Genomic DNA, 20,635 nt, shown 5'->3' with positions numbered 1-20,635 from the left:
ACGGCGCACAACACCAGCGGAATTGCCTCATTTCCACTTGTCCCTCCTCACAGGTCAGGCAGCCACCATTTCAGGGGGGGCACAGGCCATGGCACCTAACTGCGTCACAGCAGACACTGGCACATCAATTGACTTACGAGTTCACATACTGTTTCTGTAAAGCAAAAATTGCATATTAATGTTGAAAATATGTGTGAATATGACCTTCTGCTCACCCTTTTTCTCCCTAGAGTTCAACCACTGAGGATTAATAGGAGATGGAGACACCCCCGTGTACAGACCCCTGGTGGACCTGGCGACAAAGGAGGACAGGCACATTATCCTGACCTACAGACTTGATAGGGCCACAATCCAAGAACTACGGGCCTGATTACAACTTTGGAGGAAGGTGTTAATCCGTCCCAAAAGTGACAGTAAAGTGACGGATATACCACCAGCCGTATTACGAGTCCATTATATCCTATGGAACTCGTAATACGGCTGGTGGTATATCCATCACATTTGGGACGGATTAACACCTCCTCCAAAGCTGTAATCAGGCCCTATGTGCCCAATTGGAGCCAGACCTGATCTCAGCTATCCGCCACCCCTGAGGTATCCCCCCTCTAGTGCAGGTCCTGTCAGTGCTCCATTTCCTGGTAAGTGGTTCCTTCCAAGCGACAGTGGCCATGGCATCAAGGATGTCACAGCCTATGTTCTCAAGCGTGCTGACCAGAGTGTTGTCTGCCCTGCTGAAACACATGCACAGTTACATCGTATTCCCCAAGGTGGAGGTTTTGGCTACAGTGAAGGCTGACTTCTATGCACTGGGACATATCCCCAACATCATTGGTGCCATTAATGGTACACATATTGCATTTCTCCCCCCCACAGAGAAATGAACAAGTGTTCAGAAATAGAAAAAGCTTTCACTCTCTGAATGTGTAGATGATGTGTTTGGCTGACCATTACATCTCCCATGTCAATGCCAAGTATACTGGCTATGTGCATGATGCCTTTATCGTGAGCAATAGCAGCATCCCATATGTGACATCTCAACTTTAGAGCCACTGGGTGTGTATACTAGGTGAGCCCATGGTCTCCACCCAGTTGATGTAGGTATATGGGTATAGGTTTGGCCCTAAAGGTGAGTGTGAGACTAACAGGTATCCCTCGATATTTACAGGTGACTCTGGTTACCCCAACCTCTCATGGCTACTGACCCCAGTGAAGAATGCCAGGACAAGGGCAGAGGAACGTTACATTAAGGCACATGGGAGAACAAGAAGGATAATTGAGTGAACCTTTGGCCTCCTGAAGGCCAGATTCCGGTGCCTCCATCTGACAGGTGGATCCCTATACTACTCACCCAAGAAGGTGTGCCAGATCATCGTTGCATGTTGCATTTTGCACAACCTGGCATTGAAACGCCAGGTGCCTTTTCTGCAGGAATTATGAGTACGGTGGGTGATTGTGAAGAGTATATGGCGCTACCTGTCAGTTCTCAATAGTAAATTCATTATTTTTATTCCAAAGTCAGAGATGGTGCACTTATAGGGAAAAATCACCCCTAATCTCTGCTACTCAGGGATCAACTCACTCATGACAATGTTCATGAATAAAAGGCACACATCCAATAAGTGTCCATTTTCAAATCCATCTTTAATCTTCGGTTATTGTTTTCCAACCACGTATTCCAGCCATTTCTTGCCAGTTGCTGCCAACATGTGTTTCGTCAGGGGTGTACCCCGTGACTTCGTCAGGGCTGCAAAAACATACATATTGCAAGTTGCCTATCCATATTCAAAAGCATAATAATCTTGATGACACAAATCAATACCAGCTCTTGTGCAAAAAGTGGGATAATAATGCACTCAATGGTCACTACTATCTAGTGAAGTAAAAGGAAAAAGTGGGCAACGAAATATGTTATTGTGCACCCGTAAAACATAGTGCTCCTTACAATAATATATCACCTTATCAATTGGTAGTGTTTCTATTGATTAAAACAATTTTATCCATATGGTACTTTAGGGTACATGCATGTATAGGTGTACATCCATCGATTGCCTGATACCAAATTAGTGTCAAAACTTAATTCCACCAACTTTAGACCCACGTTCAATACCTGCCAACTCCTTGTTATATGTCCTTATGATCAGAGTCTCATCCGTAAGATCGGTTGCTGTATCTTGCTAAACGTCTCCTCTAATGCCCCTTGTTGTGAAATCTTCTCTGATTTGATCAATGATGGTACTCCGTAATATTTGTAATTAGGTATAGCATATGACCATATTTTCTGTAAATAGAATCACAGCTTCCACCTTTAGAATTTCAAGTGTATCCAGTCTTAAAACAATGATGCTAATGTCCTCTCACAAATTGGTTCACCACAATCTACCGTTTTCAGTGCACTGATGTTCGTTATTGAGCTATAAATATATTTAGACATGCCCACCGTAAAACTACAATTCACCGCTCATAAAATAGTGTTATTCGGAAGAGTATTGTGAGTATATTTAAAAACATCGGCCGTTAGGCGCAAGCACTGCTCCGGCTTTATAATTGTAGTAGGCTCTTGATGAGCATAAACTATTACTTATATTGCAATGGGATGGGTTGCTGATGGAGGAAAGTCCAGGATAGAGTCTGGTCTCTTTGTATCACAGGTGCATGGTCCAAGGGGGCATATGAAGGGGATCAATGGTAGTTCAAGGTGAACAGGGTAACAGAGTGGGACACAAGGGTGACAATCAGGAGAGGCTTATTTCCTGGAGGGGTTCTTGGCAATGTTCGCTGGCTTCTGCCTGGATCACAGGGACCGTTTGCGTAGTGGTTCTCCTTCTGCAGGGGGTGGGGTGCTGGTGGCCTGTTGTTGCTGTGGCAGGGTCTCCTGTCCACCAGCATGGGCAGAGGTGAAGGGCTGTTCTTCGGTGTGGCTAGTGTCAAGGGCCTGTTGGTGGGCCACTGCCTCCCTCATGGTGCTGGCCATGTCGGCCAGCACCCCTGCAATGGTGACCAGGATAGTGTGGATGTCCCTCAGATCCTCCCTGATCCCCAGGTCCCTCCTGCAGCCGCTGGGTCTCCTGCAACTTAGCCAGTATCTGGCCCATGGTCTCCTGGGAATGGTGGTATGCTCCCAGGATGTTGGTGAGTGCCTTGTGGAAAGTCGGTTACCTGGGCCTGTCCTCCCCCTGTCGCACAGCAGTCCTACCAGCTTCCCTGTTGTCCTGTGCCTCTGTCCCATGAACCGTGTGCCCACTGACCCATGGTCCCTGATCGTCCAGTGTTTGTGGAGTTGCCTGGGGTCCCTGTAGTGGTGGACAAACTGCTGATTGATATGTCCTGGAGACAGAAGGATGGGCCCGCTGGGTGGGTGCTGTGGTGGTGTTTACTGACGGGGAGGCTCTGTGGTGGGTTGGGACTGTGCCTGGGTAGCCGACTGTCCAGAGGTCCTTGATGGGCCAGGTTGGTCATCGTGATCCAGGCGTGCAGAGCTGCTGTCATCACTGTGGGCCTCTTCTGGGGGTGGACTAGAGGTGGCTGGCACCTCTTCTCCGGTGACATTGAGTGGGGGTCCTGTGGGGATGTAAATGCAGTGTTATTGTTTCTGCGTGTGCTACCTTGTGCATGGGTTTGTTCCCCACCATGGTTGTTATTAGCAAGGCAGCTTTGGCTTGTGTAAGTTGTGATTGGTTTGGCTCAGTGATTGTCACTAGTGTGCATGCTGTGGTGATGGGTGTCCATGCAGGTCTGTGAGTGTTGTCCATCCATTGTTTTGCATGCAGGACTTGGTATTGGGATGGGTGGGTTGTGATGATGGGGTATATGTTAGGTGGTGGGGTGATGGGGGTGTGGGTAGGGGTTGTTGTTTGTGATGGCATGCAGGTAGGGTGGGGGATAAAGTAGTAAAGAGTTGACTTACCAGATTCCAGTCCTCCTGCTACTCCTGCCAGGCCCTCAGGATGCATGATCACCAAGACTTGCTCCTCCCATGTTGTTAGTTGTGGGGGAGGAGGTGGGGGTCCACCGCCAGTCCTCTGTACAGCTATCTGGTGTCTTGCAACCACGGAACGCACCTTCCCCCATAGGTCATTTCACCTCTTCCTGATGTCATCCCTTGTTCTTGGGTGCTGTCCCACAGCGTTGGCCCTGTCCACAACTCTCCGCCATAGCCCCATCTTCCTTGCAATAGATGTCTGCTGCACCTGTGATCCGAATAGCTGTGGCTCTACCCTGATGATTTCCTCCACCATGACCCTTAGCTCCTCCTCTGAAAACCTGGGTTGTCTTTGTGGTGCCATGGGTGTAATGTGAGTGGTATGTGTGAGGGTGTTTGGGGTGATGTGTTGGGGTGTGTGCTGTGAGGTGCGTGGATGGTGTACGGGTTATGGTGTTCTGTGGCTCAGATTCAGTGGGTACTCCTGGCTTGTCTTTCTCTCACTTGCCAAAATCTTTGGGTTGTAAAGGGTTGTGGGTACTGTTTGTGTGTTTTATATCGGAGTGGGTGTGGTGTGTGTATGTGTGTCAGGTGTGTGTTGTTTGAATTGTCCAATGTGGTGTTGTTTTGTTAGTGTGTGTGTATTTTGAACGCAGCAGTGTGCACCACCAATGGTTTACCGCAGTTGAATGACCGCTGCACTGATTCGTGGGTCATGATGCTGTGGGCGTATTTCTGTTGGTGTAACGGTGTGGGTTTTGGTACCGCCAGTTTATCACTGACCCTTGGTCTGGCGGGTTTGTGTGTGTGTCTGTATAGTGTGTCTGTATATGGGTAGCGGTATACCACCGTGGTCACAGTATGTTGGCGGCAGTCAGCATGGCGGTAAGCAGCACTTACCGCCAATGTTCTAATGAGGACCAAAATGTCAGTAATTAGGGCTTAAAAGGTGATGTATAGTCAGGGAATGTATATTGGCTCCATTTGTGTGGTGAAGCACAGTAAAAATAAGCTTGTGAGGGGAAAATTAAAGTGTGCACGTAAGACTCTGCCTAAAATGGCAGGCGTGACGTCAGCGTTAATGCAATGCAATAACCAGAGCCGACTGACAGCATTTAGTGAAGATGAAGCATTAAAGAGATACACGCTAACCGACTCACCAACCCTTCCGAAGCATATCAGTGAAGTCGCAGCATTGCAGCATTCGCTCTATATTGGTCCATCTGAGTAAGATTCCCTGGTCCAGCATGAAGCTGAAATTAGCACCGCCATCTTGGTCCACGCCGAAACTACATCCCCCTGGAGAAAGCTTTTTGACAGAGCTCGCACATTTGCCTCAGACATTCACCAATGTGAAACATAACACAAGATACTGGCTTACAGGTATCATAGTCATGAGAAGATCATTAATCAGAGCATTTCGGCAAGTAATAGTTGCTAAAGAGGATGCAGGTCCACGGGTACCCTGGTGCATTTATTGTGGCACTGCCCCAAGCCGGGTAGATATTGCAATGAGATAACAGACAAATTGGACAGAGAGTATGAAACTCAGATTGGACAGAGAGTATGAAACTAGGGAACTGTTAGAAATGGGACCTTTGGTTGGCAGTCAGGTTATCCCCTGTCCAAGCAAGGACCCTCACTCTAGTCAGGGTAAGTCAGGGTAAATCACACACAATTCAAATTATCCTGTGTCCACCCTCTGGTAGCTTGGCACTAAGCAGTCAGGCTTAACTTAGAAGGCAATATGTAAAGTATTTGTTCAATAAATCATGCAATAACACAGTAGAACACCACAAAAATACACAACACAGTGTTTAGAAAAATACATAATATTTATCTGATAAGATGCAGGTCAAAATGATTAAGATGCAATAAGTACATGTTGAAATAGCACTGTAAAAATGATATAAAGTGTCTTTAGTCTCTTAAAAGCAACAAATGTCTCTTGCAAGCACAAAGTACCTGGTTTGCGTTCAAATCCTCTGCAAGGGACCACGCAGGAGATGCATGGAAAACGGGGAGGTGTACAGCGATTTTTCCAGCACGCACAGGCGATGCGTTGTCGAGTTTTCACGCAGGGCAGGCTTTGTGTTGATTTCCGGCATGTAGGCTGCGATCCTCTTCGGGTTGCTGGGTTTTCGGATGCCCCGGGGACGATGTGTTGAAATCCGGCGCTGACACGACAAAGTCACAAAGGGCTGCATCGATCTGGTGGGTGATGCGTGGAAATTTCTACCTCACGGTAGGCGCTGCGTAGATTCCTCTCAGGAAGTCAGGCTGTGTCATTACGGCTTGGCATCAATCCAGTGGGCCTTGCGTTGAATTTCCAGTCGCTACGCCGGCGCTGCATTGATCTTTTCCTTGTGAACTCGGGCTGCGTTGGTCCGGTTCTGCGTGCGTTGATATTCTCACCGCAATGCAGGCTGTGCTTCGTTTTCTGCAGGCTATGCATCAATTTCCATCGCACAGGGTGTTCTTCTTGTAGGAATGAAGTATTTCTGGTCCTGAGACTTTAGGGAACAAGAGGCAAGGTCTATCTAAACCCTTGGAGAGCACTTCTTCAGCACAGCCAGAGAGCAGCAAGGCAGCAGGGCAACAGCAAGGCAGCAGTCCCTCTGAGAAAAGCAGACAGGTGAGTCCTATGGGCAGCCAGGCAGTTCTTTTTGGCAGGTTGTAGGTTCTGGTCCAGGTTCTTCTCCAGGAAGTGTCTCTGAAGTAGAAGTGTCTACCACAGAAGTATCTGAGTTGGTAGGGTCAGAGACCCTGCTTAAATACCCAAATGTGCCTCTGAAGTGGGTGAGACTTCAAAGAGTGGCTTAGAAGTGCACAAGGACCCTTTTCAGTTCCATCCTGTCTGCCAGGATCCCAGTAGGGGGTGTGGCAGTCCTTTGTGTGGGAGCTGGCTACTGTCCTTTGACATGTAAGTATCAGGCCCTCTACCCTCCCAGCCCAGGAAGACCCATTCAATATTCAGATCTATGCAAGTGTGGCTGAGCATCCTGTGTTTGGAGTTGTCTGAGTGAATGCACAAGGGAGCTGTCAACTGAACCTAGCCAGATGTGAATTGTAAGGCACAGAAGGATTTAAGGTCAGAGAAATGCTCACTTTCTAAAAGTAGCATTTCTAAAATAGTAATATTGAATCCAACTTCACCACTCAGCAGGATTTTGTATTACTATCCTGGCCATCCTAAATATGACCTTGTTACTCCCTACAGATCAGGAGCTACCACTCAAACAGCATACGAGGGTAGCTCTAATGTTAGCCTATAAAGGGAGCAGGCCTCCAAGCAGTGTGAAATGAATTTATGAGTTTTAAACTACCAAGACATGTAAACTACACAGGTACCTGTCCTGCCTTTTGTCTACACAGCACCCTGCCCTATGGGTTACCTAGGGACTACCTTAGAGGTGACTTAAATGTAGAAAAAGGTGAGTTTTAGGCTTGGCATATACTTTTAAATGCCAAGTCGAATTGGCAGTGAAACTGCACACACTAGCCTTGCAAAACCAGGCCTGAGACATGGTTAAGGGGCTACATAAGTGGGCGGCACAATCAATGCTGCAGGCCAACTAGTAGCATTTAATCTATAAGCCTTTGGCATGTATAGTGCACTTTACTAGGGACTTATAAGTACATTAAATAAGCCAATTGGGTATGATCCAACATCATCATGTTTTAAGAGAGAGAGCATATGCACTTTAGCACTGGTAAAGGGTGCAAAGTCCTAAAACCAGCAAAAACAGTGTCCAAAAAGTTGAGGGAGGCAGGCAAAAAGTTAGGGGTGACCACCCTAAGGCTATCAGGTCTAACAGAAACCAAGCGTTATTCTACTAGCATATCCTAATACCACACAACGATCGCCAAAATTACCTAGGGGCAAGCAGCTAGTTAGGGCTATGATCAACAGAATACAATGTTTTCTCATGCTATGGGTAAAGGCACAGCCCCACACTCTCTACATGGGTAACCTAGATATGGGAAACTCTGGCTATGGAAATAATAGCATTGTCAACAGAAAGCAAGCTAAAAGCATACAATGTAGATTGAAATACATTCATATAAATCCTGGCCTGTGACTTTAGAAAGCTTTTATGAAGTCTGACAATTCCTACCAGAGAGAGAGAGAGTCTAAGAACTCCCACATCATCACTACTAACAGACGCAGAACCACCATCACACGTCTCACAATAGGAATTAAGGATTATCAATACCTATTGCAATAACAGACATCAGACAACAAGGGGAGAGAAGAGTGGGAAGTTGATTACAAAGTTGATATCTGTTGCCTTGTTTTGCTTTTTTACATCATGTGATCTGTGCCAACCATAAGGGCGCAGGCAAAGGTATGTGTACTGCATACAAAATAAAAACAGTTAAACCTATAAAGAGACAGTATCAAAGAGGAAACAACCATGCAAAAAGAGAACCAAATAATAGCATCACATAATACTGAAAGTGAAAAGGAATAGGCCATCACAGAACATTAGAAGTTTAATATGCCCACATTGCACATTGCCATTTACATCTAAACAACTTTGAACAGATGCACTTCCATTCACATGCACATGCAGCCACCCCCACCTGACAGGAAACTAGCATAGAAAATGATGCCCTAACCTTGTTCATGATGGTCAACATACACGCATGGATGGCTAAAAAAAAAAACACTTGCTAGCAGCCCAGTGAGTGAAACATCTCACACAAAACAAAAAAGAACAGCAACGCAGTGAGAGAGTTAAGAAGAAGGCCAACAATCCTATGACCTCCCCTCACAAACGTGGTTGTAGTTTCCCTGGACTAGGGTGCAGGTGGCAATACAATTAACAAAACATTGCATTAATTTAAGATTAAGTTGCACAGCATTTATATGCTAAAGTCAGTCCAGTCTTCATACTGAAGACTTCAATTTTATAGAAAATGTCATTTTGGCTTGTCTCAGAATGTTCAGGGCTCAGGCATGAATTCTTAAAATCATTAATCAGAGGAGCCATGTGGCACAGTCAGGTAGAAGACTAGAGTAATACAACTGCTGAGCTTTTAGAACCAGGCTTCTGCCACGGTGATGTGAAGACAGTACCTCAAGAAAAGAGTCTGACAAATATTTATGTCATAATAAGCACAGGCATAGCTGGACAATAGTTTGTGGGGATAGCAGGGGCAATTCTGATTGTCAGATGTTTGATGATTTTGGAATCAGAGTGGACAACTAGGTGAGTAGGAGTGGAGGACAAGGGGAAAGGTTTCTTGTGTCTTCAGGCCCCAGGTAAAATATTTAAAGGAAAATGTGTAATACATGCTGTTGGACAGTATATTCTGGGCTGGAGCTGCCTATTTCACTTCCATTTTGACAGGAGTGTAAGGGTACATATATTAAAGCATCAGTGAGGAGGGGTGTGGAGGCAGGGGTGCAGTGGCTGAGGTGGGGCAGGTGGGCTCTTGATGATAGAGATTGACTGGGAAGGGTTTTGGGGGCATGTAAGTAGTGTCCAAGGTGGGGCATGGGTATGAGGCAGCTGGATAGTGCCTGATGTGGATCAAGGGCTACTTACTTAAATGGGAACATAGGTCTAGTAGCTAGGGGGGTAGTGATGGGTGGACTATGGGTGTACCTTGACACACGTAGGTAAGGATTGAGGTAGGTGAATGTAGAATGTGACTGAGAATAGACCGAGGTGGTCAGAGGATTGTGGCATGTCAGGCAGTGCAAGAAGATGGCTAGTGACAAGTGAGGGAGATGAGTGGTCACAAAGATGGCATTTGGATATGGGAAACATTTAAAATTGATGAGGTGCAGGCAGAAGTGTTGGCTATAGGATAATAACCAGTGCATGAGCAGGCATGTGAGGGTCAGATGAGAAGTGATAAGTAGTGTGTGGTTGCTGATGGGTAGTGACGGATGCAAGCATGTGCATGATGAAAGAGGTGGGAGAAGGTGAAAAAGACTACAGTTGGGCAGGGACATAGTAAGCAGGTGGGAGGTAATGAAGTGCAGCAGGATGTACGTGGCAGGTGGTTATTGTAAGAGGTGTGGGTATATATGTGTTGTGGGATGGTAGCATCTGGGGTGTAGGCATTGAAGGGATGTCAGATATGTAGTGAAAGGTGGTGTGTGTGTGTGTGTGTGTGTGTAGGCAGATAGGTAGTGATTGAGGTAGGACCTGGTTGTTAGTGAAGAAAAGGAAAGAAGGTGAAAGGTAAACAATGTGGGGGCTGAGCATCTGAGGAAGGTGGATAAAGAATGAGGTGGGACAGATGTATGGGTGCACAGGTAAAGGCAGAGGATGGGCAGTGGTGCGCGGTCAGCTGAATAGCTGCTAAGATGTGGCCAGGTGGGATTTGGACTAAGTGTGTGGTGAATGAGGTGGGACTCATTTTACTTTTTTCTGGATGGTAGAACACCCTAACACTCCTGCCTCTAAACACTACAGAAGTGATTTTTACTCTCTCACTATGTGCAATTTGTACTGGGAATTTACACCAAATGTTAGATTTTTCCAGCATCCATTGCCCATTGCCACCATTTACCTCACCACCATTTTGAAATTTCAACATCCATGACTGACCATTGTTTTGCTCAAAGAACCTCCCCAATGTAAAAACCTGCCTCCAGAACATCAGCAACCAATTTGGAAAACTGAGCACACAAAAATATATTGGAATGTGTCAACAATTCACCAAGCAATGTATAAAACATTGACCAGTAACTTCGATATGTGGAAACAAAACACTTGGACGGGCATGCAACTACTTGTCCAGGCCATACAAACCAGGTGACCAACACACTTTGAATCTAGCAAAGAAATGGAACAATACGCCTTGTGGCCTCACCCAAATAGGCTAGGTTCAATAGACCATACAGCCACAGCACAGCCTATACAAATAACTTAAATGAGGATGCATCATCCATTTGTTGTCAGCATTACATGAAATCTGTGGAAACAGTAACACAGCCTGGCACCTCTACACACAAATCTGACATCAAGAGCACGAGAAAAAAACCAAAATGATAAAGTTTGCTCACACAAAGTACAAAATCCATACAGAAACAAAATGACAATTAAAACATTTAAAAAACTGCTGAAATACTCTCATACAAAAATCAATTATCAGAATGATCAACCTAGATAATAAAACCAAGAACTGAACAGACCCATCCTTCCACTGTTGTTCATAATGATTTACAGATAATAAGAATGCATTCCTAAATTTAAATAAACTGCACAGTCACAAACTTTTTTTGAAAGGGTTACTATATTTCTTGAGAAATGACAGAATAAAGCAAAGGCCACATTTAGGCCCATATTTATACTTTTTTAGCGTCAAGTTTGCGCTGCTTTTTGACGCAAAAACGGCGCCAACTTACAAAATACAATTGTGGGTTAGGGGTTCACAGGGCAGACAAGAGCTACTGTGTATAGACCGTGGTGGCTGCGGTTGCTCTTATGTCCTAGGGTCACCGCGTCACGCAGCGAACAGGGCCAAATACACTTTCTCCACACTTGACTTTGAGGTAGCGAGAGACCAAGTGGTCAAAGGAACTGTCATGACTCATATTCTCCCAATCACATTAGCGTCTCTTGGTATCCCTGTTTTTCTCCCCCAGCTCTTGTAAGCCTTATCTGGATTCAGGCAGTTTGGGTTTGGAGCTATACCTAAGCATGCACCCAACTATCCAGAGTATACGGAAACACACAATAGAGTGACCGACCATTGTATGGGAGAGTAGTTGGTGTAGTAATAACTGAGGTGTACATCTGGATCATTTAGCAACAAACAATCAAATGAAGATACAATGCTCTGCATAGTCACATGGAACTTTACTAGGACCTTTCTAGAACATAACTGAAGGTCACACAAGATTTGGTAAACTCGGCAGCCATTTTCCTTCAGGACCACGCCTTGTTTAGCAATTGTAAGTTTGGCAAAAGACAACCGGCAGCTCCTGAAGACCTTCCCGGTGTCATCGATTTTGAGGTTTTTGGTGGTCCCTTCCACTCTTATCTTCAGTTCAATCTGGCATCCAGAAACCTAAAACAAAACAAAAAAAGAACGGACAGCTAAGAACTCTTTATTGGTTGTGCTAGAACAGGCATACGGCCTGACATTCATTCGAAGTGAAGATTGTGAAATACAGACTTCCAAATAAAAGAACAGGTCAAAAGAGAGTGGACAAAGCAATACTGGACAAAGGAATGCCTCTGTGTAAGAGACATATGGCATAGCATGTATAAATGAGAGTCACCTACATATAGCTGTGAAAGCTAGAACTCAACAAGAAAGGCAAGAGTATTGATTTAAACGTTTATCCTCCTATTAGAGCCTACAGCCTGGTGATGGAACCAAGGATTATAGAATTGCTTAGATTGCACCTCTGATCTTAGAACCATATTACAGGCATGCTCTGGAAAAATCTGAACAGACAAGCATTTACAGTCAGGTATCATTTACTCATAATACCTCACAAAGACTTCTAATGTAATCACAAGTGCATTATTTGCGTGCTTAAATAATTGCTGTGTCTTTTCATCAGGTAGTTCCACTCAACACAGGTTCCTTAGATAGAACTAACTTTCCTAAGACCAAATTTTCAGAGACCAGATATTTCGACATGTCATCTCACAGGCCAGATATTCCAGAATCCTGACACATGGAGGTTGTTACAAAAAGAACTGGCTGTTACGGAGTCTCTTCTCTTCTATCCTTGTTATCTTTTCCCCATTCCCTCAGTGTTTTCTCTATGTGGGTTGTCTGAAGACTCACTGGGGTCAGCACAGTTGGGTACTGGCAGATTACACATCTCAGCACAAGTATTTCAATATCACTCCTGCTGGGTTCAATAGCATCTGCTTACTGCATCTCTTGTCTTATTCCTTTAGTATTCTTGACAGATTGCCATGCACAGGTTTCCCCAAGGTTTTAGGATCTATTTTAGGCACAATTGCAGAACTGCAGGGCGAGGTTCAGGCATCTACACTTGAATAGCAAGTGTTAAGTAAATAATTGGGTTCAGTCCACAGTGAGGTGGCTGGATTAGGAGTCTAGTGAAGGCATCCCCTTACTACGACCATGGACCCTACCTCTACCAATTCCAGGGTCAAGTAGGTCACCTATCCATTCTCCAACATCCGGCGCCTCATTCTTCCTGGGTAGACAACATCTCCTGTACCTTCCCCTTCCACCATTCAAGTTGTACAACCACCTCAAATCACTTTAGTTTATCTGAGTGTTTTTATGGGGATCCAAAGGAATACACAATGTTTATAAATCAGTGCAAATTACACTTTCTGTGCAAACCATTAGCTTTTCTGGATGAGCAGTCTAAGACAGCTTTATGTAATCCTGTCTAGGTGGAAATGCTGCCACCTGGTCTATTTCCCTGATTGAGAAAAATTACCGTACGCTATAGAATGTTGGTTTCATTTGCACAGAAATGCAAACACTCTTTGATAGGAAAGCACATGCATTAACCTTAGAAAAGTAACTGTTAACTTTGCAACAAGGATCCTAAGACCTACATATTTATATCACAACCTTCAATAGATTGGTGGTAGAGACTGAGTGGCTGATGAAAAAAGATCCTCCTTGTTTTAGCAGGGTCTTAGGGCTGAATTGAAGGATGTGTTAGACCAATTTGTGATCCTTCCCACAGTTTGTGAGAAGTTTATTAAACTCACCTTACAACTGACCATTGTTTATGAGATAGGAGAAGAGATAAGACAAGAGTGAATCACATGTGGTTATGGTCCAGTCAAGTAAACCTTTGATGGAAGAGGCTACTAAGATAAATGGGGTAGAACCAATGCAGGTTTGTGCTGTCTGTGGCCCTTTATCCACTGAGGTAAGAGAGATTTGGAGAACACTAAAATTGTGAATGTACTGTGGCAGCAGTGAAAATGTTTAAAAAGATTGTAGGACGAGACTCAAAGACTACAGTAAAACATCAGCGAGTAGTGTCAATAGATCACCTTGAGGATGAGGCGTAGTCAGAAAACTGCAATGGCAGAGGTCCCCCATCTGAGAATAGTGTCCCTCTGACCTCAGCCTATTTGGCTAGCACTCTAGAAAAACTCAGTGGCAGATCTTGAAGTCATTGCCAAATGGAAGAAAAGTCCAAAGCCAGGCATTAATGGATTCTGGAGCCACAGGAAACTTTATTAATCAAGCCTTCTCCCAAGAAGTAGGAATTCCCAGTATCAGTATCTGTTAAATCAGTGAATGGCTCTGCTTTAACCTCAGGTCTGATTTGGTATTGCACCAGAGAATTGACCATGAGAATAGGGTCTACCCATATCGAGCAGATCAATTCAGTCTCATTAATGATTCACAAATCACCCTAATCCTTGGAATGTCCTGTCTTAGACTCCATGACCCTTCAGTACACTGCACCAAACATTTCATAGATTTGAACTCCAGCTTTGGCATTCAACACTATCTCTCTGAGGGCCACTATCAGAAGTCTTGAGAGAAAGGGTCAGCAAAACTGCTGGTGGTTGACTGTATGAACGCACAAATATGCTGCGTAGCTTCGATACATGACTGCAATGCTGCATATAAAGTAATTTTCAACAAAGAAAAAGCCAGTGAACTTCTCCCATACTGAGATTATTACTACTGCAAATCCTAAATCCATGGGGCAGCAATCCCATACAGTAAGATTTAAATCTTAAGCGAATCATAAACTCGCCACTTAAAACAAAACAAAGATTAAAACCTAGATTGAGGGTTTATCACCTATGAAAGTCTCCAGCATCCTCTCCACTCATTCTTGCTCCAAAAGAAGGGGTGGGGGGCTTATGATCATACATTAAGTACTGAGCAATTAACAAAATAACCATCAATACCCTCTGCCTTTGAGACTGGTTCTCTAAGACCAGATCAAAAAGGTGGTAATATTTACTAAGTCCTAAGGGTGTGGTAAGGTTATTCCAGCATTTATATGGGCTCAATATTTGAGCTCTGGGCCTGTGGTCTGTGCTCTTTCCCCTAGCCACATTTCATTGTATTCCTCTTATTATTTTAGCACAGATTCATTTTAGTGGAGATGTTTTGTTATTTTTTTTATCAATTGCCCTTTCACGCAGAATTTGTTATTAATTTCTTTACATCACATTTTCATCCTGTGCTCAACCCAAGGCTGCATACAATACTTTACCGGTTATTGCCGGTACAAAAAGTATGATGCCTACCCTATACATGACAAATATGTGTTGTCACATTTGGACAGTTCTTGGAACATCAGATATTTTAATAAAAAACACCACACTGCCCCCACCACCTTAGAGGGGAAATTATGTGTTTTCTCTACATCCAGGAGGGAGAACTCCCAGCAGACCGATGGACCTCTTCTCTACCTATAGCACAGATTTGGGGACTGGGTTTCCATCTAGGGTCAGGCAGGCTGATTGAGGCTGACACTGCTATTGCTCTCATGTAGAATACTAGTAGTGCAGGTAGGGAATTTAGAATCAGTATTGTGGCAGTATGGTGGGACATTTCCTCTGTTTCACTTTTCTAGGCACCGCTGTAATGGTGTTATGTTTCATTATCCTAATAATCGCAATTCATGCCTCCTTACTTAGAATGCAGTTTATTCAATAAACCTATTGAAACAAATCCTGCTTATGCTTGTCTTTACATGTATGAGATGTGTATAACTGAGAGAAAGGGGTAAGATCTGTTCCACCATGACTTTCATGAGGAGTCTTAGATAGGGGTGGGTAGGGAGCTACACTCCGCTGGAGGAGCTAACAGAGTTTTTGGCACTGTGCGCTCCACTTGGAGCATGGAGTTTTCCCAAAATCTCTGCTTGTGCCACCAGTGAGCAGGGCTCACAGGTGCGCCCTGCAGCCCAGTTATGGGCTACACAGTGCAAGCGCAGACAGTCTGAGATTGCACTGTTTATCCCATAACTGGGCTGCAGTGTGCACCACCAGGCCAGGGCTGTAGGCAGTGAAAGTTGCTGTTTCAGGCTTCTTGTGCAGCGGCCTGACCCGTGTGCACTCCACATGTGGCAGGGTGGTGCCCAAGAGGCCTGTCAGCTTTCGCTGCCTACGGCCCCGGCCTGAATTCAGGTCAGGGCTGTAGGCAGCAAAAGAAATACACGGTTTCAGGCATCCTGTGCACTGGCCTGCAGGGCTGGATTTAGGAGGAAGGATGATCTAAACCGTGCGCCACTGCAGATCCTTTGAAATTGGTGGATTGTAAAGGGTCCTTGGGCAACTAAATATCAATCTTTGGTAAATGTTTTGGCAAGTATTAGGGAAGCTATTTGAATAAAAGGAACAAGCCAGTCTCAATGCCCTCAGGTCGGAGGTTGTTGCACTACTTTCCCAACCTCTTTGTTGTGTTGTAATGTCCTGCAGTTTTCCCCATCATCATCGTAAAGCAGGAACGATGTGTTTGATCTCAGCAAAGTCAGACAGAAAAGAGCTTCAATGCACCACCAGGCCACAAACCTCATACCTTCTATTACAGATGGTACTTTCAACTCAATTAATTGACTGACTCAGTAAGCGATTTGAATGATTAAATTAATGATTCTTTTCAGTTAGTTTGAATCAATTAAGCCTCTATTCCTGAAAAATGTTTCGGACACATGATATTTTATTTTAAAAAATGAGTGAATTTTTCAAGTGCACGATTGTTGAATATTTCAAATGAGATATAAAGAAAACATGGTAGTGCCATGATCCAGCTTTGTGCCCATGACCAGGTGCCAAATGGCTAGTATGTTTTTCTTTTCATTATGTACACTCACTCAGTACATCTACTGGTTAGTATATTGCCTACAGACAGCTCAGAAACACAGAGTAGGCCTAGTGTTGCAGCAGCCAGCATTTCCAGGTAAAGGCATGTGGGGCCTCATTACAAGTTTATTCATTCCTCCATCAGGCCTCCTGTGCACCTGAACACCACCGGCCCTAATAAGAGTTCACCGCAGGGCTTTAAAATTGACACCAGCTCCTAATGGAGCTGCTGCCAATGTGGCGGTGCAGCGGTACCCATCACGCATTCCAATGCCTGTAATTCGGGCAGTGAAATTCTCAACGGGGCTGTGCATGGCATCCCAAGTGCAGGGGCAATGCAGGGGTCCCCAGGCACCCCCGAACTCCCCCCATTCAGCCAGCCTTTCCATTGCAGTGAAACTGTTAGGGCAGCGCTGCTTGCATGGTGCCACCTGGAATTTGCTGAAAGTGATATACCACTCTGGTCAACTTGCAATTGGGGCCGGTAGAAGAAAATTGAAGCTCAATAGGAAATTCTATGCAACCCAGGATAACTGAAATGCCAGCTTGTTCTTGCAGCTTAAATCTTGATTGCAGGGTTGAGGTCTGCCATTTATAGGGATGTATAGTCTGTATCAAAGCAGTAGAATAAAATGGCTGGAGTTAAATGTGGAGTTCCTACAGTATTAGGTAGGTACAGGTCTAGGGCTTGCATTGTGATCATGTGTGGCACAAAATCATCTTTGCGCAGACAGACAAACACCCAACTTCTCTAATCATGGACAGGACTCACAGACACAGGTAACCCCAAAGAGGAGTTTTCAAAGTTACATGGTGTTGACCACAATTTCTCATTAAGAGCGGACCTTCCTTACTGATTCTGTCAATAGCAAATCAGTTCTATGCCCGCGTTGCCGTGACCATTTCCTAAAGAAATATCAATCTAGGTGTTAAGGGGAGTGGGTGGTATTTAAAAAGATGCACAGTTCTCCTTTATTTTCTTTTTCAATCTTCTTTATTTCCACGTAAGATGTAGACATCCAGCCCTGGCAGATCACAGCAGCACACATTCTAAACCTTGTTGCCAAGTAACCTCCCAACCTTCTACAACATATTTCATCTAAATACAACAGTTTTCATGCAATCTTGGGATATATTTGTCATTGTGAGTGTTAAAGAAACATATCACTGGAAATCAAGAACCTATCCTGTCTGGGTGATAGAGCTACACACAAAAGTGGCCATCTTGCTGAGTGTGTAGCACCAGCACTAATATTATTTTAATGAGGCATGAAACACTGATCTTGTCAGTTCTGGGTGAGCTGCAGTGTTGGGAGAATGCAACTTCAATATCCAAAAATATAACCTATAACTTTAATGTCAACATGCACTGGAAAAAAGTTCCCTTTTCGTATGAAAAACAACTGCCACAGTGAGAAGATGACATCTGCTGGCATTGTCTTTCAAAACGTTGGTTTTAAGTATACACTATAGGATCCCACCAATGCGCAGCTCTTCGTACATAACTATTTGATAAATAACTCAGACAAGTCCTGAAAAAAAAAAAATAGGCTGTCAATTTCAGAGGATGAGAGCCAAAGTTCCTCTGAATCAATATGAACATCTGTTTATAAGGCCAACGAGTGATGACAGGAGGAACGAAAAACTCATGTTCACTTTGAAAATTGAAGACTAGCTGAAGAAAGACATAGGAAAGCGAGTCCGGGCAGACTCTTTGTTCAAATAAAACACTCATTGACTATTTATAAAAGTTGAATAGAACTGTGTAGCTAAAATATCATCACATTTCAGATGCTACTGGACATGTTCTTCTTTCACTTTGTTGATCACTAGGGTTATCCATGTCTGTCCCCAAGGTTCTCTTTCTCTGTGTTCAGTGAGCCTGCGGTCAGCAAAATGATCTAATAATTAACTGGGCTGAGTCTGTTTGTATGCAATAAAAACAAAGCTGTTTCGAACTTTATTACAGTACATTAAGACTGAAGCCTTTGATGCATTTTTTCCACTTGACCTACAGTTTACAGGAAGTTTAAAACTACAGTTTATTGCTTTATACATGTAGCCTTAAGTTGGGGAGCTTCAGCATGTAAAATGCACAACCAACCGGAATCCTAGGAATAGCTGGTAGACTGACATTGGAAAGTTACTTAAAATGGAAAAAGGTTAAAATAATGCACTAACTCAAGCAGTTTATTTTAGTCGAGTTTATCTGGGAGGTGAAAACATGTCATTAGGAAACTGCTAAGTTCAAACGTCCATTTGGAGGTTATTAACTGAATTGACATTCCGATGGATGAAAAATAACGCTAACATGTCATTAGACAGAATTATTTGGGAAGATAATTTAAAGAGTGGAAATTGGAACGTAAAGCGGTGACACCGGGCATCCATGATGCCAGGCAAAAGTACAGTTCATTTAGTGTCAGTGGGAACAATGGGCACCAAAGTCAAGGCACCTGCAAACTATGAGTACTACAACACGAAATTGTGTTGGGAAGAAGAAGAGAGGCTCAGAGAGGTCTGGCAAGAAGGCAAAGCAGTGGTGATCCGACTGATAGGGAGAACCTTGGATATGTGCCGAGACATAAGGCACTGTGGGAGAAAGTGAACCACAGGGCATGGGTCTGTTCACGGGGGCTGGGGAAGGGGTTCAAAAGACATACTATCATAGACACACAAAGAGACACTCATCTTTGAATCCCTAATACTGTTGTAGGACTCTCATTACTGGAATGAGACTGCTGGATTCGGGCAGCAGCACCACTGTTTGTGGGTGAGAGAGTCAATCCCACACCATGTGGTAACTGTCGGCCTAACCCTTTCGCCTAACCAGCAGCACCTCACCCAAACATAAAAGGCAAAGGTGATTTGTGGCAGCCTGATGCATGACAAGCTGTGACCCTATGGGAAGTCGTGGTCGACAAATTTGACCCTTTTCTCTTCGTTTGCAAAGGTCTCATACACACATGTAGGCAAAAGGAAGCTTTTTTAAAAAGACTGCACTCTACGATAAAATAAATGATCTGCAATTATTAGGAAGACAAGACATAGTACAATTAGAATTGTTACCGTCAGTGAAAAGAAAATAAACAACCGAAGCATATTGGAATAAACGGGTACATAGATATCCTACTTCTAAGCAAAAGCATGGCAATGATAACCCCCAATCTGTCTGTACTTAGTCTATGCAAGGAACACCCTCCCCCATTACCTGAAAACAGGGGTTTGTCCACCGTCTCCTTGGCCGGTTTCACAAATAGGGCTGAGGTCAGCAAAGTACCAGTGAAATGGCATACAGAGTGGATAGATCTCCTAGCTGTAATGACCTCTCTAAACTTCTTCAACCTACATTATATTTTCATAATAAAACATGTTTGTGTTCTAGGAAACAGGCCTGACATGATCATGTATGTTGGGCTTTCTGCGCAATATTGTGGAGGCAATACTAGATAAATTATCATGTATTGTTCTTTTCAGCCTTGGGCAGAAGTGCATGGTAAAATGTTGTGCACAGAAGATAATAACAACGCTTTTTCAGAATAACAGCTGATTAGGAAAATACCCCCCAACTGAAAAGCAGGCTTAACTAAAATGAAGAAATGAAAATCCAGCATGCATCTGGGTAAAAGGGCACAGGCCTATGCGAAGCTAAATTATGTGTGTCTAAGCAAGGCTCTAAAATGAACCCACAACAATGCATCTTCATTTTTTCACATTCTTCACTTCAATTGCTTTCCTGCTTACATTAACATCCCCTGCTCAAAGTCTGACACTGTTCTGGGCTGTAAGTGTTTGAGGAGAGTAGACCTGACAGTATGCAGAACTCAGGTTCTGTGGCCACTGTTTTACTCATTTACCCTGACTATTTCACCTAATTCACCCCAAATCTCCTCCACCTCAGCCCATTGATTGGGGATTGTATAGATTTCCTAAGATTATCCTTCAACTTTAATGTGTTTCTTCT

This window comes from Pleurodeles waltl, chromosome 9 (genome assembly GCF_031143425.1).
Source record: "Pleurodeles waltl isolate 20211129_DDA chromosome 9, aPleWal1.hap1.20221129, whole genome shotgun sequence".
Lineage (NCBI taxonomy): Eukaryota > Metazoa > Chordata > Amphibia > Caudata > Salamandridae > Pleurodeles > Pleurodeles waltl.
Note: the sequence above shows the minus strand (reverse complement) of the source record.